Here is a 27,041-nt window from a genome sequence, read left to right on the forward strand (position 1 = left end):
CTGGATTGAGGTACTCGAAATGATATAGCTTGTAAATATAATTTGTTTATCGAAACTGATTACAAGAAATCAGGTATCAAACTACTGATGTTGCTGTTACTGATGATCCTGAATCTGATGATATGTGATAATGATTCTAGTTAAATAATGTTAGAAATAGTCATAGACAATGATGATGATTACAGTGAAGTAGTGGTGGTAATGAAGAAGGTAACAATGATAATGATGGTCATATTGATGCTTACGATGATGATGCTAGATCCAAATATATAAGTCAGGAAGAAATAAGATATCAGTATTTTATTCTGAAATTTCTTCATGTGAGAGATAGCATTACTTATCATTTCAACAGTCTAAATATCTGGTATTCTTCCCAAAAGTCTTGTTCTCCAGATTACATCAACAGCATCACTGAACAGGAGTAAATAGCTTGCTTAAACTACACCCACATTGCTCATACTATCATCATCATCATCATCTTCACAGACACTGAGATCAAGACATTGTTGTGAAAACAAATACAAATAAAAACTAAACACATGTTTCACTGACACTTCAGGGTACAATGATTTTGCAAGGAGGTGTTGCCAACCATAAGATATTTGTTCTAAATAAATGCAGTGTGTTAATATGTGTGCACATAAGCACAAAGATTGAAGAATGTGTAGCTGTACAACAAATGTAATTACCGGTGATACCAGTGAAACGTTTGTGGATGATCATACATAGTATTTTTAAGACATATTAGCACACAAACACACACACACACACACACACACACACACACACACTCATAGACACGGCTGTGTGGTTATGAAGTTTGCATAAGCATCAGAGTTGACCTACACTTCAAGACATCCTAGACAAGTGTCTTCTTGTATAACCTTAGATTAACTAATACATTGTGAGTGAGATTTGGTAGATCAAAACTGTGCAGAAGGCTGGTGTGTTAAACCTTCATGCAATTCCATTGCACCATCTTTAATTTGCTCCGGGTACACTGAATGAAGTTTCTACAACACCTTTTCTACATATTGAAGAAGACCATTTTCCTGAAGGGATCAGCATCCTGTCTGGTTTCCTACATACTAGAACTCTGGTCTTTGTTAAGTTAACTTCACAATCCTTTATTTATTTATATGTATGTATGTATGCATGCATGCATGCATGTAAATAATTCAAATTTAGTTGAATAAGGTACTTAAGTTCATGCACCAAGCCAGTCCTGTATTATCCGCAAGGCTCAAAGTAAGGTGAATAAAAAGCAAACAAGTAACAAGGATGTCAAGGTATTAATGCAATGCAGCCATTTCAGGTAGCTCCATTTAATTGAACAATGCAAGCATTGCATCAATTTGAAACACAGATATATTACAACTATGATAAATTACTGAAAGAAATATTTACTAAGCAAGTGAGATTTTTTATAAATTGAAATTTTCAGGAAAATTTACTTTCTGAACTTCCTTTTATTATAGAATATTTTAAGTGTACAAATTCAAATGTTCGGTACAAGACAGTTTTTAACGAGCTTTTATTTATATGATTTTTTCATTTCATATTTATTTCATTCATTGTTTGCAATGTTCTCTCTCTCCCATTTCTCTCTCACACATACTGTCTCTGTAATATAAACACACACACACATTCCAGGTTTGATTTCATTATTACACAAATATCACACTAGAATTTTGCAACTCAACATGAGGCATCCCAAAAATATGTGACAGAAAATATCAACGTGGAAATATTATCAAGTGACTAACAGAAAACTGCCCAGAGAGCAGGCTTTCTGCTAATATATATATATATATATATATATATATATATATATATATATATATATATATATATATATATAGTAACACCAAGATCTTGCATTAGATTCACATCTTCCATCTCAGAACCTCCAATAATTATAGTTAGGTTGCTTAAAAACTACTGGATAAGAAGAAATCTATATGTTAAGATATTAAAAATTCAGGTGAAAGATGTCAACCACCTCACCTAATTAAGATATATTAACACACACACACATACACACACACATGAATATGAAATATATATATTCATATAAATATAGTGATATGTATACACACATACATATATATTCATTTCACACACATGCATACACACACACAATAATGTGTGTGTTTGTGTGTGTGTCTATGTGAAAGAGTATACATTAATAATTAATACTGCAAGCTGCTCAGTTCAAGCTATAGGCATTAAAGAGATGAATACATTACAAAGAAGAACACATTTTATAGAATTGCATCAAAGTTGTACTACCACCCATTACCTCTGCCCTGCTAACTTTGAAATTACTTTGAATCAGCCACCTAAGACAAATTTCAAAGAAACACAGCAACTAGTGCACCGGAAATAGCTGATGGTTTCATTAAAGTAAGTCATCTACATTTGTGATAATTTCCTAATGTTAAGTGTCAAAATTATTGCAACACTGGAAAGAAACCATTATGGCTGTCATGCCAATGAGAGAGTCTCTACATGGTTGCTCAGCCTGCTATAAGTAGCAACTAAATCACTTTCAAATCATACTCTACTATGCAACCATGCAACTATGATGATGATGATGATGATGATGATAATTCATCAATCTTGTACTTTTTGTCAGCTAACATCTTTGTAGATTATCATCATCATCATTTAACAACTATAGCAGGATTTGAATGATTGGTTGTCTCTGTTAGGAAGGGGTTGACTAATAGACTTATACCTGAAACTCCAGCAACAACCTTTATAACCATCTTTTTCCAAGAATATACATACCTGTAAATTGGAATCATGATGGAACTATCATCACCATCATTACCAATAACAACAGCAAAATTAGTAAGTGATCCTCTGTTACTGACAGTCATGTTATCCAGTACTTCCTGGCCATGGTTTGTCCAGGGAGGAAGGTATGTGAGCATAGATTGGAATTAAAAAAAACAAACCTGTCAAAAGTAGAAGAGCTCCCGTGAGAGTCAACAACAGCACCCACATTTTGAACAAAAGAAAGGTACCACTAGGATTACCAAGTTCAATGAAAAGCTAGAACAAAAGTTACACCAAAATCATATTTTATACCAGACTGTTCAGAGCCTGGGCAGATAAAGAGAACCTAAAACAAGGTGGGGGTGGAGCATGGAGTGGAGATGGATAGTGGGTGAAAAAAAAAAGATTAAAGTGTTCATTAATAGAAATATGATTGATACAATCTGAAATTAGATAAGATAGTCCCCAATATCTTTAAAAACATAGGAGTGCCTTTGATGATAAATCCCAATCAAAAGTGAAAAGTGAAAAATAACAGCAACAACTGAAATAGCAATAGTAACAATATAAAAAGAGCAATATGTATAAGAACCTAAATACTTACAACTATTATCTCAATCATCGAAGTATCACCAGTTCAGATTAGCTTTAACTGGATTATCCGAAGTATTTGTATTACAGGTGACCAGAAATGTTATATCCTGGAACAGATAGAAAATAGTTAAATAAACAAATAAATGTACATTAAGAATATTGACAATTTTACTAAAGATACAGTATTTATATTGGCAAGATATCACAAAAAAAAACAACAAAAAAAAACACTCATGTCTATATGATGTATCTAATCAAGACATGTTTATATTACTGACATATTTATAGCCCAGCAACAGTTTATGGAATAAAGATCCTGTTTATAGAACAAAGACTACTTATACGATAGAAATTGTTTCCACCATAGATTACTATTTTTATACCACAGTTCTGTTTATGAGAGAGAGGGGGGAAAGAGGGAGGGAGAGAAAGAGAAAGAAAGGTGTTCACAGTGTAGAGAGTTGTTTATATTAAAGTGATCTGTAATATCATATATATTTGCTTCTACCACAGTGAGCTGTTTACAATAGGAAAAAAAGGCTGTGCTACAGAGCTGTTTACACTAGAAAGAGCTGATTGTGACTTTGATTATACCACAGAAATGTTTATATCACAGAGATATAGTTTATACCATAGAGATATTGTTTATATCATAGAGATATTGTTTCTACCATGGAGATATTGTGTATACAAAGGAGATACTGTTTATACCACAAAGATATGGCTTATATCACAGAGATATTGTTTACATTATAAATATATTTGTTTATATTGTGACATAATGTTTAAAAGATACACTCTGGTGAGTAGTATAATGCTTATATGATTAATGTAAGGTTTATATAATACTATATATAACTGTTCTTTCCAATTCTTCACTAGTCTTTAGCCAGTCATGGGCAACCTGCAGCCCATGAGATTTATTGCATGACATGCCTGACAAAAAGTTACCTTTAATTTTTTTAGCAGTACAGCCTATCTGATGATGAGCCATGTTTCATGTGGCCTATTTCTTGAAAAAAGTTGCCCTGCTGGACATGCTAGAAATAGCAGCCAAATATCCTTCAAATCATCTCGGAAAAGGAAGGTCATTGGATAATGTACTCTTAGAAGATGATACTATGTCTGGAAACAAGATGTGATGGTCATGCTTGCAATGTATTTGATCATAGATCTACTCAATCAGAGCTGCCCTGATAGCAACACATCCAAATATACTGCAATTATTGCTTCTGTCTAAAGTTACAGAGCCTGCTAAAAGGAAAACATCTGTATACATAGATTATCATTAATTCAAATACCTATAAAATTTTTAACTTAGTAGAAACTAGTGGACCTCTTTGTATAATGATAGCTGATCAGTTCGGAAGGTAATCATAGGATCTAACCACTAACATTCCATCCTCAACAATGTGTCTTGTTCACACCGTAAAAACAACCCTCACTAACAGCAAAAGGACCAATGTTTGTTGACAGAGTTTTGTTAACTTGAAATGCAGATTTGAATTACTTTCATGAATATTAAGTGAATAGGGATGTGGTATCTATATGGTTGGTTCTTCTACTGAAACCTCTATAAAACAATGTATTGCAGGATTTACTTCTTTTTATGCCCAGAAACCAATCATTATAAATTGTACTATGTAAGGGGGCCTCTATGCCCAACCTGTAAGAAATTGCTGCTAAATCTCTCTCAAATCCCATTCTGTTTTCTTAAAGAAGGAAGGACATATTGAATGATATAGTTCTAGATACAGTCTGCTTGAAAAAATAAAAGAAAGAAAGGATAGTCATGTAGTCATTGTACAAATGCTTTCATCACAGATCTGCTCAATTCTAGCGGACTCGGGGGTTAAATAACAATAACTTGAGTGAACATCACTTCTGTTTTATAAGCATGGCCTTTAAAAGTGTTTTAAGTTGTTGGTAGAATGTCATAAGTAGCAATAGAGAAAAACAACATTAAAATGTCAAACATTGATTAATTTTCTCTTTGGAATTTTTAAATCATGATATAAAAGCAACACTTCCAAAATGTTCTTTCATACTGTGAAGATTTTTTTTCTTTTTTTCTTTGAGTGTGTATGCATGTGGCTAAATCAGATGATTCAGCACCCATAAACCTTTTGGGAGCCTCTGAAACACTGGGGACATCAATCAAAGAATCATACCACTCTAAGACAGAGTCGACTCCAATAAAGGCAGCTAAGAGTTAGGTGATGGGTGGTGTTAAACCAAGCATGGAATTAACCACCTATCAACAGGGATGGTTCATCTGACAGGCTTCCATAGCTCCCAAAATCCACTCACAAGGCTTTGGTTGGTGCAAGACTATGGCAGAAGACACTTGAACAGGATGTCATACAATGAGAGCAAACACAAAACTACATGGTTGCAAGTAAACACCTTGACCACACAGCTATGCCTGCGCCTAAGTATGTTTTAAACAATGAATTGTGCGTGTGTGCATGTGTGTGCGTGCATGTGTGTGCGTGCATGCATGTGTGTGCGTGTGTGTGTGTGTGTGTGTGTGCATGCATGCATGTGTGCTTATGTATATGTGTGAGTGTATGTGCTTGTGAGTTTTGTGAGGTGTATGGGTTAAACGAGAAGGGAAAACTTGTCATTTGTCATTCTGAAAGGTGAATGAATTCATCACCTAAAGTGGTCGTGAAATCAAAAGCTGTAACATGAACATTTCAGTATAACACATTTGAGATATTATATAACAGCAAAATACTTCTTCCTTGTACTATCATCATATTAAGACAACAGATAATAATGGTATCAACTACAGAAATGTTCTAATGTGTAATAGATTGAAGTCACTATAAAACTTTACTGAACTGAAAATTATATATATATATATATATATATATATATATCTTCTTTTATTCTTATATTACTTATATTAGTTTTTGGCATGGGGGTGTAGCCATGCTGGGCTACTGCCATCAATTACTTAGCCAATCATATCAACCCTATTACTTATTTCAGATTGGTACTTTATTGGTGCCTTTTTGTTGAAGACATAAAGGGACACGCAAATTTTTAGATCATTGTAAACATAAACACGCACGAACGCGCACACATGCACGCACGCACGCACGCACGCACGCACACACACACACACACACACACACACACACACACACACACACACACACAAATCTCCCTCAAATCACAGATGTCTTTAATAAAATAAAAATACATTAGATAATGAAGTCTGAAGGAAAGGTTATAGGCTACAAAAGATTGAAAAATAATTACACTCTTGGAAGGGTTGGCATTAGGAAGGGCATCCAGTTGTAGAAACCATGCCAAATCAGACTGGAGTTTTGTGTAGCCCCTCAGCTTGCCAGCCCTAGTCAAACCGTCCAACCCATGCCAGCATGGACAATGGATGTTAAATGATGATGATGATGATGATGATGATGATGGTGGTGGTGGTGGTGGTGGTGGTGGTGGTGGTGGTGATGATGATGATGATGATGAAAATGGAAAAAGTCTTGGGTAACTGAGGGAACCTCTATAGGGTCATAAGAAATTCTAATAACAGCAGTCAATTCTTCCTCAAATCATCTGCCATCTTTGAATGTATATTAGATAAGGTAGTTTTAGATACACTGTATCTGAGAAAAAGATGCGATATTCATCGCTGAAGTGCTTTTGGTCATAAACATGCTTGTTCAGGGTTACCTGAAACTAAACAACTACAACTCTTAAAGATGAGTGGATATCACCTGAAGCATTACAAGTATAAAGATATAACTTTATTTCATTGTTAGCCATCAATATCGATTTCCTATGTTGGCATATAAACATCGTGTGGTTCAATAATACTTGAATTCAGAACATAAAGTGATGAAACTAAATATTTTGAAGTGTTTAGCCTTAGCACTCCACCAAACAGCTAATTCAGTACCCTCTGTATGTTCCATCCAATATTAAATAACAACAGTCATCAAGGAATCAGAGGTAGGAGGGAGGGGCATTCTCTGAAAATGCTTATGAACAATGTTAAGTAACTGGACATACAGTGATGCCTTTAGCACTGGTTAAATATTCTAAAATACACACACACACACACACACACACACAAACACACACACACACACACACACAAACACACACACACACAAACACACACACACACAAACACACACACACAATCACACTCTATGTCATTGAATACATATTCACCTGGTGATCTCAGTGCAGTTGCTCAAGTATTACAATTTCCCTTCCAGCCATGCAAATGATTCAAGAGACAAGAGTATAAACACTTGCTGTCACTAAGGCAATCTAAACTGCATTGATCCATAGATTGGTTACTTAGATTCTCTTAGACTCTTGAATGTCTAATAAGACTACTGACCACAAAGCATGTTCAGTTTTGAAAACTTTATGCATTAATCACCTGTTAAACCTTACTTTTTAATACAAGGACCCTTACAAGGTCTCCATGAATGGCGGGGGAAGCTATTTGCAGACCAGAGACATGGCCCAAATGCTTGTAAGAGTGGACACTGCTAAAGGTACCTATAGCTAGGTGGTGGGGTTAAATCAAGCAATGAATGAAATCTACTGCCCAAGATTGCAATTCAAATAGAGTACATAAGGTATTCTTTACCTAAGAAAAGAGCATAATGGCTGAAGAAAACTAGAACCCAATTTGTTTAGTAAGTGAAGAAGTCTAGTTCTTTTTTATCTGCTGAAGACACTATACCAGTAATTTCTCAGCTGTGAATTTTCAATTGAATGTATATAAGAAAACAACTGTATCACATTAATTTCTTTCAATTAGAAATAAACGTACAGAGGAAGAAAGGAAAAGAAATTAATTATGGTTTGCTCAAGTTATAAAAATGTACTTATGATGTTTGCATGACAACCATAATAGAGCTATAGCCTGAATTTGCAGGAAGCCTCTTGTTGAGTTTTAATATTCACCATTCTTATTGCCTTATATATTGGTTTCTTTGAAATTGATCTAAAACTTTTCTACTAGACAACAAATGTATCTGCCTCAATAGTAACCTCTTAATTCTTCACTCTGGTTTCTCACAAGGATTTGCCAGCTCCTTGACTGTTACATTGGTAAAGTAGTGAATCCTGAAATGCTTATGATCAGGTCTAAACAACAACTTAGAACAAGTTATTTAAAACTAGATGAACTGAACTAGTGAGCATTAAATATCTTAGCCATAAAACACAGTATTGTGTCAGTGACAAAATAAGAACAATCAACCTTTTGATCTGTAACTCTGCATGCAATTCACTTAGCTAATTATTACAACTCTCATGACGTGATCTCCTTTGAAAACCACAAGTTTGTTGCCCTACATATTTTCTATACTCATTAAAATCTTACTTCCAACAAGATTTTTCAGCAAGAAATTAATTTAATAATTACAATGGAAGACAAGACAGTTTTCTTTAAGTTAATCCAATTAAGATTTAGGATACTAGATATCCATAGCAACGTGATATATTTCAACTGATAACAGTATATTTAATTGTCATGAGAAACGAAATAATACACTAGAAGATTACACAATCTTGCACAATACAGCTGAAAATGAAGAAATTAGAGAGGTGATATAAGCTATATGCTTGTGTGTGTGTGTGTGTATGTGTGTGTGTGTGTGTGTGTGAGTGTGCATGTTCATACATACATGAGAGGAGAGGGGAGGGAGAGAGATGGGATGGGGAGAGATGGGATGGGGAGAGAGGGGAGGTGAGGGGGAAAGAGAAGGAGAGGGGAGGGGAGAGTGAAAGCGAGAGAGAGAGAGAGAGAGAGAGAGAGAGAGAGAGAGAGCAGAACCATTAGAGTGTCAGACAAAATACCCTACTGAATTTACATTATTTACATTTGACAGATATTTGTCCTCATCTTGTTTGTTGGTAACACAATGTTTCAGCTGATATACCCTCTAGCCGTCATCAGGTGTCTTGGGGAAATTTCAAATCTAAGGTATTTTTCAATGTTATTATTATTATTATTATCATTATTATTATCATTATTTTTATCGAACTCAGAATCTTGGGGTTAGTGGCCCATGCTCTTAACCACTACACCATATGCCCGTGGGCAATTATGGAGTGAATTCTAGGGCTTATAAACCTTAGGAATGAGAACCCAGGTTTGAAATTTCCCCAAGACACCTGATGAAGGCTGGAGGGTATATCAGCCGAAACACGTTAACAACAAACAAGATGAGGACAAATATCCATCAAATGTAAATAATGTAAATAATGTACGTAATTCCTCATCTCTTAAATATAGAACTATACTATTGAATTTAGTAATGAACTTTTACATTCTGAGTTCAAATGTTGCTGTGGTTAACTTTGCTTTTCATCCTTCCGGTGACAATAAAATACAAGACAAAACAAATGCAAATCTAGCTGAGCCCTTGGATAAGTAAGTGGCCATGGATAGCACAAAAGAGTTCAAATGGCTTATGATCTAACAGCTGTCCAAAAGGAAGTGAGGGCAGGTATTAAACTATACTGAGCTAACTCCCACTAAATCTCAAATATTTGGAAGCACTAATTTTAACAATTCTGAAGAAAAGTGTGACCAATAACTTAGCTAGGCAACAGGCCTGCAATCATAACAACAGCAGTAGACACAACAACCTCCACAACAGGAGACAAATTAACAAGAGACAGTTTGAAGCAGCTGGTTACTCACACCACAAATTTGTGAACTTCACAGTCATCTTAGAAAAGACAAATAGACAAGGACTCGGATACTGGGAAATGAATGCATCCTTATGAAAATGAAAAGATTTCAAGGATCAGTTTTAGTGTACTAGTTTAGTGGAATTGATGGAAGCCATCACCAACAACAGGGAAGTGACTGTTAGCTTTAGCAGTGATAACTACAGAGAGAACAACTAAGTGGAAGAGGGACTAGCTTTAAAAAGGTATAGAAGAAATATTGCAAATGACTTGCTAGCCATGAGAATTGCCCTTGATCATTTCTTTCATGGAAATATAAAGACTGCATTCTCTGAACTAGAACGTGCTAAAACAAGAAAGCATGAAAGTTTCAGATACAGAAGTAATCAACACTATATTGAAAGAGTACCAGGTATGTACAGGTGCACACATAAACAGGAACAAGCTGGTGGGCTTGCAAGTTCATGTTGGCCAGTAGTGATTTCTGTCACTGGACCAAGGGTTTGGTAAAGATACTTGAAGTCTAAGAATTTGCAATCAGAGTGGTAAAATGACATCCGGAAATGAGCAAAGAGGAAGCTGCCCATGGAAAGTCAACTGTAATTAGCAAATTCATACAATGCCTCAGTAGTATACAACCACCTGACCACTGTACTTCATCTCAAGAAACATTTGACAAAACTAGACCAGCAGAACACATCCCTTATGGAAGAGAGAGGGCCTACTGGTCAGGAAATCCATTTGCTACCAATACCCACTCCATGGTAGTGTTGGGATGCCATCTTTGATGATGGGCCAGTATGCTTTGAGGCTGATGCACTGGCTGAAATATCTAGATCACTGTAATGATGATAATAATGATGTAAATGAGAAGGAACTGTTTGTAGACACCTTTTACGCAATATGTCTTTGTCTGTTAACTGATGATGTTGATGATATTATTATTAATGTACTTATTTATCACAAGAGTGACTGGTGTTATTATTATTATTATTAAGGAATGGCAAAAATATCAGTCAAAAAAAAAAACAGCCTTGCAAAGGTCAATAACCTGATTTTTGAATAACCAATAGGTTGGAAAACTGAATAAATTTTGATATATGAAGTTCAGCTTCTTCAAGACAAGATCTACCAGACATTTATTTAAGAGGTATGGAAGAAAAAAGATTCCAGCAAGTCGGTTTATTGGTAGAATCATTAGAACTTGGACAAAATGCACTATGGTATTTAATTATGAGTTTTTACATTCTGAGTTCAAATCCTGCTGTGGTCAACTTTGCTTTTCATCTTTCAGGGGTCAACAAAATATAATACCAGTACAATTAATTGATGCTGGTGCCTTCAAGCAAGAGACTATGGCTGAGAATCTTGAATGAATCTTCTTTTTCAGTGATGCTTGCACTTAAAATGTTACTTTGTGAAGAGTAGTAATCCTAGGAATTATCAGTTTTGAAAGGTATGAGGGGAAAAAATACCATACAAAATCTATAATTAACAAGATATATGGTACACCTTCATTGTACTTGATAGAAGTTGGCAAAAGAAACAGCATCCATTGAGGATCTAGATCATTCCTGGCAGAACAGTGGAATAGTATTAATATAAACATTATACTTAAATCTATAGTTTTTTTCTCTTTAGAACTAGAAACTATTTCAATTCTACAAGGCAAAAATTTGTCTTACATTATTGTACTGTTCACTTGTCTGAGTTGAGATTGGGGTGAGGGCACTAGTATGCATGCTAAAACTTAAGCTAATGAGTGGACAAATACATTCTAACTCAACTAGCTAGAAGTAGCAGTGGAAATCTCTAAAATCATAGCCTACCACTTTTCAAATGGAAGGACACTTATTGGATAATGTAGTTCTAGATATATATGCAAAGATTAGGGTGATTTTGCTAGAAATATTTTTGATCATAGGTCTTCTCATTCAGAGCTGATCTGGGGTTAAACAACAAAGGAACATGGTACAAGTATTAATGTAATGGTTCAGTAGTATGAGTGTCTCAACTTCTAAAGGCAAATTCACTGCAGTTACTGTAGAGAAAAAAATTCTTTCTTATGGTAAAAGGTGTAGAAACACCATATCTGCCCCATATTTCCCTCTATAGGATTCTCAAATGCAGTGTTTCAAGCTCCTCAGCCACTATGAATGGGAAATATTGAAAAGAGGTACCTCTGGGTAGATTTAAATATGTAGATTTAAATCTGTAGCTTTAACTAAACTACAGTCAACAACATTGACTGAGTTGCACTATTGGACTGCCAGGTCAGGAGAAATTTATACACCTTTAATCATAAGAGTGAACTTTTTTGCTCCATGGTAACTGCAGTGAATTTGCTTTTAGAAGTTGAAATATATCGCTAACATATTTTAACTAACCTAAAGTTAGCTAATCTAATGATGCATTGTATTTTCTCTTTGTCTAGTCTACTACAATACTTCTTGTACCAATCTTACTTTAATACACCACCATTCTTACTCTTGTCATCTCCTGTGTCACATCTTACAAACCTTGTTTCTAAGCACACTTTACCTAATAGTTACTCTCTGAAACTGCATTGCCCTGCCCAAATGTTCTCTCCTAGCAATGACCAGTATGTAGAAGTTCAAACTAAACTGCCTCTCTGCTAAATAATAAATAATAAATTATTATTCACATCAAGCAGATCTAGTATCAAAGACAAACATTCAAGTTATAACCATGCAACTGTTTTTGTTTTTTTTTTTCAAACAATGTTATATTCAAAGTGGGTTTTTTTTGTCTTTTTAAGAGTGTGAATTAAAAGAGATATTGATGCCATTTCCAGTGGATCAAATGGCCATATAGAAACTCCCTCATTAGTCTCACAGTTGGATTTGTTCTGAAAGATTGAAAACAGAAAATAAATTGCAGGGATGCTCAATTCTTCAAACACAACTGTCCATTAGATCAAAATGGAAGTAGTAAGAAGCCTAAGACTTCACAGATCATAACAACAGGAAGGTCAGATATGCAATTACCGCTTAGTAATTAGTTAACCACCAAAAGACCGCAACAACACAGTTTTTATTATATGAAGAAAGAATGATTAACAGCCCATAGATTTTACGTTTTAAGAAATTTTTCCAAATCTCCAGATATCTATATTTGTTAATGACCATTATTGGCAAGCTTCTTTATAATATTTTAACCATATCATAACGGTTTCTGATTTAGGCATAAGGCCAGCAGTATTGAGGGAAGGGGATTAGTCGGTTACACTGACCCCAGTACTTAACTGGTACTTTATTTTATCAACCCTAAAAGGATGAAAATTCTCCCTTGGTGAAAATAGAACCTTGAACATAAAGGGCCAGAAAGGAATACTGAAAGGCACTTTTTCTGCTGCTCTAATGATTCTGGTGGTGCTGGTGCTGCTGCTTTTAGTGTTTTGTCTTTTATAGTAGTAATGTTAGTAACAATGTTATTGTGTTGGTGAAACAGGTGTGAAGTAAGAGGCATGATGATGATGATGGAGATGATGATGATGATGATGTTGATGATGATAATGATGATGACAATGATGTGAGAGAGAAAAAAGTAACTGTAGATTTAAAAAGGGAAATATTTTTATCGAAGCTTATGATCTGCCTTAAGATTTTATTCAAGTTTAAAGACAGCTCATTAGATGAAACTAATTAAACATTGTGCTGATTGAAATTTGACTGCGATTTCTAAAAGGGAGAGTGACTACACAGGGGTTCCCACATTAACTTGTGTTTGATATAGTTGCTTAGATCCAGGTTGAGCAGGTTTATGATTAAAAACATTCCAGCAGTTAGCAACTGATCTTAAAGTGTGCTTTCCCTTTGATTTTTGAGATGGTGGAGGCACAATTTGAGGAGATTTGGCTGCTATTCCTAGCAGAATGATAGACTGTATTATACATCACTTAATGACTCAGGGTGTGGTTGGCATAGTTAATGAGAGAGGCAAGAAATATGAGGGAAAAGTACTAAGAAATGTCATGGATGATGTTTTCACCATGACAAAGGGATAAAGTAGATAAAATTTCACTCTTCAAGAGTTATGGACATTTGCAGCATGAACTATTTAAATGAGAGGATGAGGACGGGGATGATGGTGTAATGAAGTCTTGTGACCTAAATAGATAGATTATTTTAAACTTGTCAAAAAGAGTAAATAAGATGATACACATTCCACATTAACAACATATTCTCTATAGTAAATGCTTTTTGTGTGTGCGTGTGCGTGTGTGTGTGTGTGTGTGTGTGTGTGTGTGTGTGCTGCAGATAAATCAATAAATCAATGACAAAATGAACATTTCTAAGTGTGTGCGAGAGATTTCAAATAAAATGTAAAACATACCATATTGATGAACAGATGAACATACAAATTTTAGCTTTACTAAAATTAAGGAAGTGATTGCATCATGCTTCTTTCTAATATATTTGAGCAGAAAAAATGAGATAGATGTGATTAGTTTCTAGTTTTCTTAGATCTTCATAAGAGAAAGAATACCCTTCAGTCCACAACAACATAAGTGGCTTATATCTATTTATAGTGTATACAAACTGCTGGGACACAGCTAAACTATCTATTTAGGTCACGAGACTTCATTACACTTTCATTCTTTCACCATCCTCCCACTTAACCATTTCAGGGTGTCATAATCCATACCTTGCAAAGGGCAAAATTTTATCTACTTCATCCCTTGGTCATCATGTAAATAATATTTCTGAGGGCAGAAGATGGATATCCTTTCTCTGATGAGAATCTATGAAAACTAGAAACTAATGAAATTTGTCTCACTTCTGGCCATGGGATGATAAAAAAAAAAGTCTATGGTGTAACCACTCCCATTTTTGACAGCAAGGCCAAAATTCCATGTTTATCAAAAAGATATATACCTTATATTATATTTCAAATTATCTCCAAAATGTTTTTTGAATTATCTCAATAAGCTATACACATTATTACTAATTATTTGTGTGTGTGTGTGTTTGTGCAAACAGGCACACACACACACACACACACACACACACACACACACACACAGACAGACAGAAGAAATTGTCTTTTTTACTTTTTTTTTTCACATGAGCAGATATATAAAACATTATCCACATTGAGCAAGCCAATTATCAAAGACATACATTCCTATTATGACCACACTTTTGTTTTACTTTTTTCTTTTATCAATGTATCCTCCTTTTTTTTTTTTCTTTTTAAGGGTGTGAATTAAAAGATATACTGATTCTATTTCCAGTGCATCAAATGGCCATATAGAAGCTCCCTCATTAGATCATTATGACTTGGTTTGTTTTGAAAGATTGAATTGTGAACAGATTGACTCTTGAGATACAGCTGTCTATCAGATCCAATGAAAGCAATGGAAAGCCTTAGATTGCTCAAACCATAACAAGAGAGTCAAATATGCAACAACTGCTTAATAGTTAGTTAACCACCAAATGGCCACAAGAACGCAGTTGAAAATACACTGAGAGTCTTTAAGAAGATTTATTCACATTAACATAATTGTTTTGAGTGACCAGAGTTTGCAAATTTACTCCTTTTTATGGAAAAATTATGGCTCAAATTGCCATCAGTTAGGGTGCTGTTTGATTGGTTGCAGTTGTTCATGAAGTCAGGTATAAAACTTAGTTCTCCTTGATGTCCATGTATTAGAGTCATATAACTACATGAAGGGTAACTGTGTCTAGATTTCAAGAGTCATGGCTATGTTAGCCCAGTCAATATGAATAACAATTGCATGTTATGTTCATGTTTTAAGCCACATGACAATATAATTATTGTCAAAAGCCATGGTTGTGTTAGTCCAGTCAATGTGTCATGATAAAATGAACAACATTGTATCAGAGTAGCTAAAATAACAGATTGATTGCTTGCATACGAGTGACAGTAAAGTTATGCACCTATATCTATGTGTGTATAGAATTGTCTATATGCTTGAGTATGAGAGCATGATTTAGTTGCTGAAGAATGTATTTTTTTAATGTGTTGTTTCAGCTTATTCACTTGAAATTTTTTTAAGAGATATATTTGCTTTTTTTGTTCATATTTGATCTGTGATTTTGTTAGAAAAGAAAATGGGAAGACTTGAAATGTTGGGATTTGTTTGCTGCATATAAGTATAAATGCTCACTTAGAGGAAAATGTCTTGCGTTAAGATCATGCATTTGTTGGAATTGGATAGGCAATCTGTTTTACAAGGCAAGTTTTACAAGGCAAGTTTTACAAGGCAAGTTTCCTTTGTTTTATGAAATCTTCATTACAACCATTAGCATGAATTAAATTTTTCGATAAACAATGGATGATTGGAAATGAAGGACACCCACACACGCACATATATATGTTATGAAGTACCTGATTCTTGATGGAGTTGTAAAAGCACAATGATGGCACGAGGCCTGTTTTTTTTTTTGTTTGTTTGGTCTTTTTTTTACCAGATGGTCTGACTACAGCTGATGTCTTCAAAGAGAGGGAGGAGAGAGAGAGAGAGAGAGAGAGAGAGAGAGAGAGAGAGAGAGAGCGAGAGAGAGAGAGAGAGAGAGAGCGAGAGAGAGAGAGAGAGACAGACAGACAGAGAGAGAGGGGATGTATGTAAGCTGAAAGAAAAATTGGAAATAAGAGCAACTCTGCTAGCATGGGCATGTGATGCATATGGAGGATGACAGTTGAGTAAAGAGCTTCTGTGTAATTGAAGTGGAAGGAACCTGAGGAAGAGAAAGACTGAGGAAGACATTGGAAATGGTGAAGAGTGATTTCAAGAGGCTAAATCTCATGAAGGAGATGATAAAGGACTGTAATGAGTGGCAAGATACTGTGCTGAAAAAAATCTATCCAACCCATGCAAGCAATTGAAACTGATAAATCTTGTTTCATTTCTTTTTTTTTTTTTTCTTTTGCCCCTCTGAATTACTTCTATTTCAAACCAACACTAACTAAAATATTATCATTTACTCTAAGGATGTCCTTATTTTTATTTTGCTTCTTCATGATTGATAACGATGATGATGAGATGGTAATGATGATGATGAATAATGATGGAACAACAGTAGTGGCAATATGGAGAGTGACAGTTATGGTGGTATAGTGCCATGCTGGAGAAGCAGCAGCAGCAGCAGTAGTAGTAGTAGTAGTAGACAAAGAAGGGAGAGGCAGAGAAGGCAAATGAGAACTAGGAGCTTTACAATAAAAGTGGATAATGGTGGTGGTTCTTTAGAAGCTCCCGCTCACCCTCACAACTGCTCAATTTGCAGAGGTGGGGGAAGTGTTGGCAATGATGAATGACCACACACCACCAATGTTGTTAGTGGCAGTTGCCATGTGTACAAGAACAGTCTAGTTACTATGGATAGTGAGAATTATGATAGTACTGGTGATTAAACTGTGGTATTTTAGAATTGCTACTGACAATGTTGAGTCAGAATGATGGCATTTTGGAATTTACTTTCTCTCAAAGTTGAATTTGAGTTCTGGTAGCTTCCAGTTTCTCCATATTTCAAATGGTTTATCCCAATAGGTATGGTATATTACAGTTTTCCTTCCCAACAGTGAACGCTAAATCAGCATGACAGTAATGTGTAGTCAGTTAACCAGATACATGTAACAATACAGAAGGTTAATTATCCATTTGTTTAACTCAAACACTTCTATAATGGTAGTAGATAATATGTGAAAGGAACAACAGAATATTTACAACAATTAAGTCGTTAGTATTTTGTTGTTTTTTCTATGCAAGCTTCAAGAATAGAAGAAGGCCAGTATAAAGGCATCATTCCAATTGTGATTGAAGACTGAGAGAAAGCTTTAGTTGAAGCTAATGTAAAAAATGGCAAGAATATTCGCAGTAAAAATATTAAGGCAGACAACCAATTCCCACCAACCAGACAGAATTGCCAAATGAGAGATTTATGAACTAGCAACCGAAAAACAAAATTATTAACCAAAACAACTGGTTTTTTGGTTGATACTGCTAGTGAATGTATGACCAGCATTCTTCAAATATAAAATCATACACACACACACACACACACTTTTAAATGAAAACAAGTTTCAAAATGAACACTTTACTTCAAATAAAATTTGAAGCCAGAATCCATAGCTTTTTTTTTTATTTATTTAGTTTGTTTTTATAGGAAACGCTAGAGAAATACAATATGTTCACCAGCATTTTTAATAAGCTTGACTTAAGTTTCTAATAACTATCCACCATGCCTTGATAATCTGTCTGCTATATAGATCATATTTCTCAACAGATAGAGCATTAAATATTACAATCGCAAAATAACTCTTGCAGAATGATAATAAAGATGTCAATACAAAATGACAGCAGGAGAAAAAAAAGGAACACTGACTGAAGCAATTGAAATCACAGGTTGAAAATTTCTTATCCCCAAAAAAGTACTATCATCATTATCACTGTTATCACACTTATGAAATCAATACAATATCGTCTCCAATAACAGCAGGATGTAGATTTCCAGCATTATTTGAGAATTTGCACAAATAAATTCCAAACTCACTCTTGAAGGTGCCATGTGTCCTGTGTTTACCTAAAATTAACACTAAAACTTTTGAAACAAACTTTACCCAACAAGGTTTCCAGTTATTTCAATAAACACCTAAGTTAAAACCCATTTGAATTTAAATACAACTATCTATGATAAATATTTTCACTACAAAATATGACAAGTGATAAATCCAGTTATCAAAACCACTCAGGTACTAGCTCAGACTCTTGGCCTTGCCCTGATGTTGAATATATGCCTATTCATTAGGAAGCAAAAAGAGAATCAGCCAAATGATAAAATAGTCCCTAAAGTTTATAAGTTGACATTCATCCTTCTTGCACAAGGCCTGTAGTACCAAACGAGGTCATTTGAAAACAAGTGTTGTACTTAAACTCACACAAATATATACATAGCAGTGGTGGAGGACAAACACAGACACATCCACATATACATATGATGGGCTTCTACACATTTTCCATCTCCCAGATTCACTCACAAAGCATTGGTTGGCCTGACATACTTACCCAAGGAGCAAATTATTTTTTTATAAATATGTAAAAAAATATTTCATACAAAGTCTATCATTACAGTTGTGTCTACATATTTTGGCAAGAAACTTCTGGAGGAAATTAAAAGAACATCATTAACATCGACCAATATCATAACATTCTGAAGAAACAGTTTGTCATGTGTGTGTGTGAGAGAGAGAGAGAGAGAGAGAGAGAGAGAGTGTGTGTGTGTGTGTGTGAGAGAGAGAGAGGGAGTGTGTGTGAGAGAGAGAGAGAGAGAGAGAGAGAGAGAGAGAGAGAGAGAGTGTGTGTGTATACGTACATACATACATATAGTTCACAATGAAATCCAGAGATTCTTTCGAAACGCCGGTGTTAAAACGGGGCTAGCTGATGAAGAAGAATGTTCTCTATGTGGCTTGTGTGTTTTCTCGTCTACATTTTGTTTGCAATGTCCTGTACCCAGATATGCACCTATACATACAAGTGGATGTCGGTATGCACATACCCGTACATATATATGCATATACTCATTTACTATTTGTTTTTATATATATATATATATATATATATATATATATATATATATATATATTTATATATACACACACACACACTTACTCACTCATTCACACATGCATGCACACACACACATGTGCACATGCACATACATATATATATATATAACTTCAAAGTCCATGAGTAGACACTGCCCAAACTTATTGTGGTGACATGAAACATTACAGGTATTCACTTACATTCCCAACTCTTTATCTCTTTCTCTTTCTTTGTCCCCCATTCCTCTCTCTTAAGAAACTAATTTGAAGACAAACTAAACACTGATGAGAAAACAAGATGATCCAAGTGGCAAAAGTACCACAGACTTTAATGTGCATAGGCAGATGCTGTTGTCTGCACATTCTTTAGGTCAGGTTTTCACAGGTTTCTGAGTTCTAACTTTTGCACTGTAATGATATAGTGGAATAATGAAGAAATTCAGCTAAATTTCTCCCCTGTTATAAAACTAAAAATGTGTGATGGAAATGAGCAGTGTATCTTGTCAATGGAAAATTTATATTACACATAATGCTGCTTCCTCATCATTACCATCATGATACATTTGTTTTTCCATAATCATTGCAATCCTCTGTCATCTCCTTTTTGGGGTTCAACCTCCTAAGATCAGCTGTCATAATTTCTCCTCATGTCTGCAGGTTCCTGCCATTTAAATTGTTTAGCACTTCTTTACCCAACTCTTATCCTTCATATGCACCAGGTTCATAACAGAGCAGTCTTCTCTCTTGCACATTTCATCTCATTTTCCTTGTACCCAGTTTTTCTCTCAGTTCATCTATACCCCATCATTCATTTATGCTAACATTACATATCCAGCAGAGCATGCTTGGTTCATTTCTTACCATAATCACTACATAATCCATTATCACAACTTTGTAAAACAGCAGTCTAGCTGAAATATTAGTAATTATGTTGTATTGTTTTGAGGCTAAATGCAGCACTCTTTCTTATCTCAGTAAAATTGCATGAAAAATAAGCACTATCTCTCACTACAAAGCTTAAATGTCTGTGTGGGAAGTATAAAAAGTAGTGATAATGGGAAGTTAGATAATCCATGGACTTATTACATGGGAAAATGCGAGCAAGAAAAGTAATATTCTTCAGATTATAAACCTGGAAAAGTACAGGACAAGTTATTACACTTGGAAAAGTTCAGGACAAGTTATTACATCTGGTAAAGTACAGAACAAAGAAATTTGTACTTAAAATATTGCAGAAGAGGATAAAATTTCAAATAAAATGTTTAGATTTAGAAAATATTAGCTTTTATTAAAACTAAAAATTTTATTACAAGTTATTACTTCTATTTTTTATTACTTGTTACTTCTATTAAAAATTAAAAATAACTTGATTAAAATATTTTTGCACTTTAAAAAAAATGCATTTTTTAAATTATTAATTAATAATTAGAAATTTGAAAATAGGTTATAAAAAATAATAGTAGTACATAATTAGTTAGTACAATAAATAGAATAATAAAAAAACTAGTTATATATTACAGTAAAATCTACCTATAACAACAAATTCACAGTAAAATTTGCTTGAGTTATTGCCAAGTCTTCACATTTTTAGTTTTGACCCAATGCCTATATTTTACATAATGAATTTGCCTACCATATATACTATTCTGCTTTGCATAAAACTTTAGCTATATTGGTACTTCTGGCTCTCATTTTTTAAGTATTCTAGTGTGTCAATATTTTAACAAAATGATGGTACTTTTTTAATTATAATGTTACTTTGTAAATTAAAATCAAATAATTTTTGATATTCAAATTTTATCCTTAGCTGCAATATTTTAAGTAAAAATTGTCTTGTTCTGTACTTTACCAGATGTAATAAGTTGTCCTGAACTTTTCCAAGTATAATAACTTGTCCCGTACTTTTCCAGGTTTATAATCTTAAGAATATTATTCCTCTTGCTCACATTTTCCCATGTAATCCATGTTTTTTCCAGACTATGCAATTATGCTAATTAAAAATGTGCCAATTAATAATTTAAGATTTTACCTTATTGAAAATTGAATAATAAATTTCAAATGTGTGATGTGCATGCATGTGAGTATGTGTGTGTGTGAGAGAGAGAGAGAGAGAGAGAGACGGTGTGTGTTGTTGTGTATGTGTGTGTGAGGGAGAGAGAGAGAGAGTGATAGCATACATTTTTTTTTTTTCCTTGCATCGTTTTTGAGTGAGTGTGTGAGTGATTGGGAGAGAGAGAGAGAGAGAGAGAGAGAGAGAGTGCTGTCAAAGAAAGAGAGGTGTGTCTTGCTCTGTGAGAGAGAGAGAAAGGGAGAGAGTGAAAGAGTAAATTTTTTTATTGATTTAGTTTTTCTCATTTCCCCTATTTTAGTGAGTGAGTGTGTGAGTGATTGACTGAAAGAGAGAGAGAGAGAGGTGTTGTCATGTATGTGTAAAATGGCCAGGGTCAGTAACACATGCACACAGTCACATACACTCATTATCTGTTGTATGCACGTACATGCATAAATACATATGTATACATGTTTTTTATATGTGTGCGTGTGAGGGAAAGAAAAAAAGTCAGTCACTGAGTGAAGGTGTGGGTTTTCATGACAATTTTTTTTTTTGCATGTATGTATAAGTAGCTAAGTAAAATTTACACTATCTCTCTCTCTCTCTCTGTGTCAACCACTCACAAATTCACTGAAAAAAGATGTGAGAAAAAATAAATAAAAGTTGTACGCTGTCACTCTCTCTCTCTCTCTCACATACAAACACAGCACACACTTTCTGTCTCCCCCCCCCCCACAACAAGCACACATCCATATCCTCTTTCTTTCATTTTATGCTGACTTCAAACCAAGTGTACATTTCCATTCATAAAAATTAATTTCTTACAGAATTTACCAAATGCCGTAAGGTAACAGCAGAGCTGCATGCACATGCCTTCAAATTAAAACGAAGGATTGCCAAAATGGTTAGGCTATTACCAAAATTGCTAAATATTTTAATTTTTTTGATTTTTATGATATAATTGCATTAATTAATACAGATGACGTAATTAAACTAATTGTAAATTAGTGGTGTCATTGATAATTTTTTCCTTCCTCAATGATGCTGGTGACATATGTTAATAGTCCCTTATAGAACTATATTCATAAAAAGTATAGAACTATATTATCACCCTCAAATTTGAGAAACACTGATAACTTTTTTCTTTTAAAACTTCATTGCATGAGATTGATACTATGAAATTCCTCGAATTGAGCTCTATCATTTAAGCTTAATTAAGATATAGTTTCCTTTTAAAATAAAAAAGTTAATTATACTTAAATCCAATTTTTTACCTTATATTTTTTTTCATGATATTTTACCTCACAACTTTTTTGATACAAATTTTTGTTGCATGGGAACAAAACTATGAAATTGTTCATGCTTTCTTCTATCATTGATGCTAAGATAAATATATTTTACTTTTAAAATAAAAAAAAAGTTATTTAGATCTAAACTTGATTGGAGGCATTACTTACTCCTATAATGTTGCTACAAATTTTGATGTAAACTTTTTTCTACTGGACCAAATCTCAATTTTTTAATGCTAAAATGTAGCTAGGGACCAGCCCTCTTCGTGATAAGTAGCTTGCTTACCGACCACATGGTTCCGGGTTCATTCCCACTGTGTGGCACCTTGGGCAAGTGTCTTCTACTATAGCCTCGGGCCGACCAAAGCCTTGTGAGTGGATTTGGTAGATGGAAACTGAAAGAAGCCTGTCGTATATATATATATATATATATATATATATATATATATATATATATATATATATATATATATATATATGTATGTGTGTGTGTATGTTTATGTCTGTGTCCCCCCCCCCAACATCGCTTGACAACCGATGGGGGTGTGTTTACGTCCCCGTAACTTAGCGGTTCGGCAAAAGAGACCGATAGAATAAGTACTAGGCATCCAAAGAATAAGTCCTGGGGTCGATTTGCTCGACTAAAGGCGGTGCTCCAGCATGGCCGCAGTCAAATGACTGAAACAAGTAAAAGAGTAAAAGAGTTTTCAATTCAGTTTAGAACTGAATTAGCGACAAAGCTCTGAAGATGCTGCCTGTGAGTAAATTATGGCCTTAAGAATATTATTCAACTACTACCGTAGTTGAATGATTGAGCAATTACTCTTTATTTTAATATAGTGTATCTATGGTTTTATTGTTGTTTAATTAAAACCTGAATGAACAAACTAATGAACAAAGGTATTTCAGTTGTAGCCATACTGTCTTTTTAGGATACATTAATCTAATGTGTTCATTACTTATTTAAGATAGTAGAATCTGACCTGAAGGAGATTTTGCTGACATGTTTATCAGGTTCAGTGATCATCTATGGTTCCTTTGTTGGCCTGTGTAATGTATCTATAGTGTATCTAGGTTAACGTTGTCAAGTTCATCTTTTTCAACAATATACACTTTATATGGCTTTAACTGGACACTGCAAATCAACAAACATTTGGTAATTGTATTATACCCCAGATAGTTACAGAAATAAGCATTATCTATTTATTTTTGCTTGTCTATATCATAGCTTAAAACTACAGCTTTTGCAGTTCTATATTTAAGAGATGAGGAATTATGTACATTATTTACATTATTTACAATTGACGGATATTTGTCCTCATCTTGTTTGTTGTTAACACAACCTTTTCGGCTGATATACCCTCCAGCCTTCATCAGGTGTCTTTGGGAAATTTTGAACCTGGGCTTTCATTCCTAAGGTATTTTTCGATGCTGTTGTTATTATTATTATTATTATCATCATTATTATTATTCAGGTCACTGCCTAGAATCGAACTTGGAATCTTGGGGTTAGTAGCCCATGCTCTTAACCACTATGCCCACGGGCATATGGCATAGTGGTTAAGAGCGCGGGCTACTAACCCCAAGATTCCGAGTTTGATTCTAGGCAGTGACCAGAATAATAATAATAATAACAACAACAACAACAACAACAGCAACAGCAACAGTAGCAGCAGCAGCAGCAGCATCATTGAAAAATACTTTAGGAATGAGAACCCAGGTTCGAAATTTCCTAAAGACACCTGATGAAGGCTGCAGGGTATATCAGCCGAAACATTGTGTTAACAACAAACAAGATGAGGACAAATATCCATCAATTGTAAATAATGTACAGCTTTTGCCTTGAAAACATTGATATAATATAAGCTACTGAACTTCCAATTCCCTATAAATCTCATTAGAAAGAATGGTATCATCCAATTACAATAGTACTGCATGGAGAAGGACATGAGTGACAAAGTTGACTGAAACAATTATACAGAACTGTTATGCTGAATGAATATTTATGTGGAATGATTATGTTGAACAACTATATAATACACACACACAGAACAGTTATGTTGTTTAATCTCAAGACAACTTTGATTGAGCAGACCTGTCACCAAAGGTATTCCAACCATAACCATCCCATCTTTTTTAGGAGCATTTAGAATTACATTAGCAAATGTGTTTGCCTTTCCATAAATTGTAAGAAATAATATGAGGAAGATTTAGTTGCTATTTCTACCAGATTGAGAGGCTGCATAGAAGGTCTCTCATTGGTTCACATAGTTATGCAGCAGCTATGCATAACATTTATGTTGGATAGTTATTTATGCAGAACAGTTTTGTAAACAGTTATGCCAAACATGCTCAACAATTATATAGAACAACTATGCAATCATGTAGTAAGGCTTTATATAACAGTTAAACAGAACAGTTATGCAGAACAGCAATGTAGAACAGTTGTAAAGAACAGCTATGTAGTAAAACTGACTGAACAGTGGTGTGGCCAACTTCTACACCCTTACATGTGAAATGATAATATGTAGTGAAATGGTAATTATTCCAAGTTGAATTTTTCTGAAACATTTAGATTTTCCTTGCCTAAGGAGTGCATAATGCAGTAGTACAATTACATATTTCTCTCTCTCTCTCTCTCTCTCTTTCTCTCTCTCTCTCTCTCTCTCCCTCTCTCTCTCTCTCCCTCCCCACTCCACCTCTCTCTCTCTGTCTCTCTACTTACTACATGACTAAAATAAGTTAGTGCAAGCAGAAAAACCCCAGTTAAAATTTTCTTGCATGCCACATTAGGTGTTTTTGTTATTTACCAGCTATTTTCCATGTGGCTGACCTCTCTAGGTAATTTCCGTTGGTTGCCATGCCTCCTTTAGTGCATTATGGTACAATAATAATTCAGTAATACATTTACAAATCTTCATATTTGGTGGTGATGGTAGTGGTAGAACTACTTACATGGAATTAAGACTGATTGGCAATGTTCATGATCTTGATGGATGTGAAAAAGAAAAGGTGTTGAAGAATTGGAAGAAGAGAGATGAAAAGATAGGGAAAATGAATAAGAAAAATAAGAATAACAGTAAAATAAGTTGGAAAATAAAGATAAACATTTTTTAAATGTGGAGAAAGACAGACAGGTATAGACACACATAGTGAGAAAGAAAGAAGGATTGACAGGGATAGACAGATATAGATAGGTAAAGAATGTTGAAAAGTAGAGAGAACATTAAGCCACTGAAAGTATGGGAACTTTGTTTATTGCTTTGCTCAAGTGGTGCTAATGAAACCATATAGAAACAACATTCATGCATGCATACATACGTCTACACACATCCACAGACAGACAGACCGATACATATAAACATCTCTAAACACACACACATGTATCTATATATAGTGACTTCCTTTTAGTTTCTGTCTACCAATTCTAATTCTACTCACAAGACATTGTTGAACCTGAGGCTACAGTAGAAGACACTTGTTGAAAGTTCCATGCAATGGCACTAATCCCAAAACCATGTGGTTGTGAAGCAAACTTTATGAATACACAGCCCTGCTGGTACCTAATCATGCCTGCACAGAATATAAAGGAAAAAGAAATTGAATTTGCAAAATAACAAATGTCACAAGAAGCCTGAAAGCGTGCAGGCTGTTTGTTTGTTTATCTATACATCTGTCTGTGTATCTAACACGGCCTTAAAGAAGAGATATTTCATCAAGATTGCAGCTTGCACAGTGGAGACAGTCACCTTCTATTTAAATAAAGAGCTGTGGTATGGACGGTGGTGGTACCACTTGAAATTGTCATGCTAAAGCTGTTGATATTTGAAAAATGGTCAAAGTAAATAGGGAAGCTACAGCAAAAGGTGAGGAAGACATGATAGAGAAGTGTCAAACCGCTTAAATGATCTTCCTGCACAGGCCACCACCACCAACCCACTATCCTCAACACATACATACACACAGCTTCCACTGTCTTATATACTTTATGCCTGCATTTCAGTATGATATATGACACGCAATCATACATATGTACATAC

At 34.5% G+C, this 27,041-nt stretch overlaps 1 protein-coding gene across 4 annotated transcripts in view; it reads right to left on the reverse strand.

Annotated features, from left to right (window-relative positions):
• LOC106876878 (uncharacterized) overlaps positions 1 to 27,041 on the reverse strand; it is a 239,926-nt gene that overhangs the window by 127,160 nt on the left and 85,725 nt on the right. For all 4 annotated transcript variants that reach the window (XM_089353736.1, XM_089353737.1, XM_014925617.3 and 1 more), the window contains one exon: positions 3,389 to 3,485. The gene's annotated coding sequence lies outside the window, so the exon portion shown is untranslated. The remainder of the gene's footprint in view (positions 1 to 3,388; positions 3,486 to 27,041) is intronic.

This window comes from Octopus bimaculoides, chromosome 6 (genome assembly GCF_046866305.1).
Source record: "Octopus bimaculoides isolate indiv1 chromosome 6, ASM4686630v1, whole genome shotgun sequence".
NCBI lineage: Eukaryota > Metazoa > Mollusca > Cephalopoda > Octopoda > Octopodidae > Octopus > Octopus bimaculoides.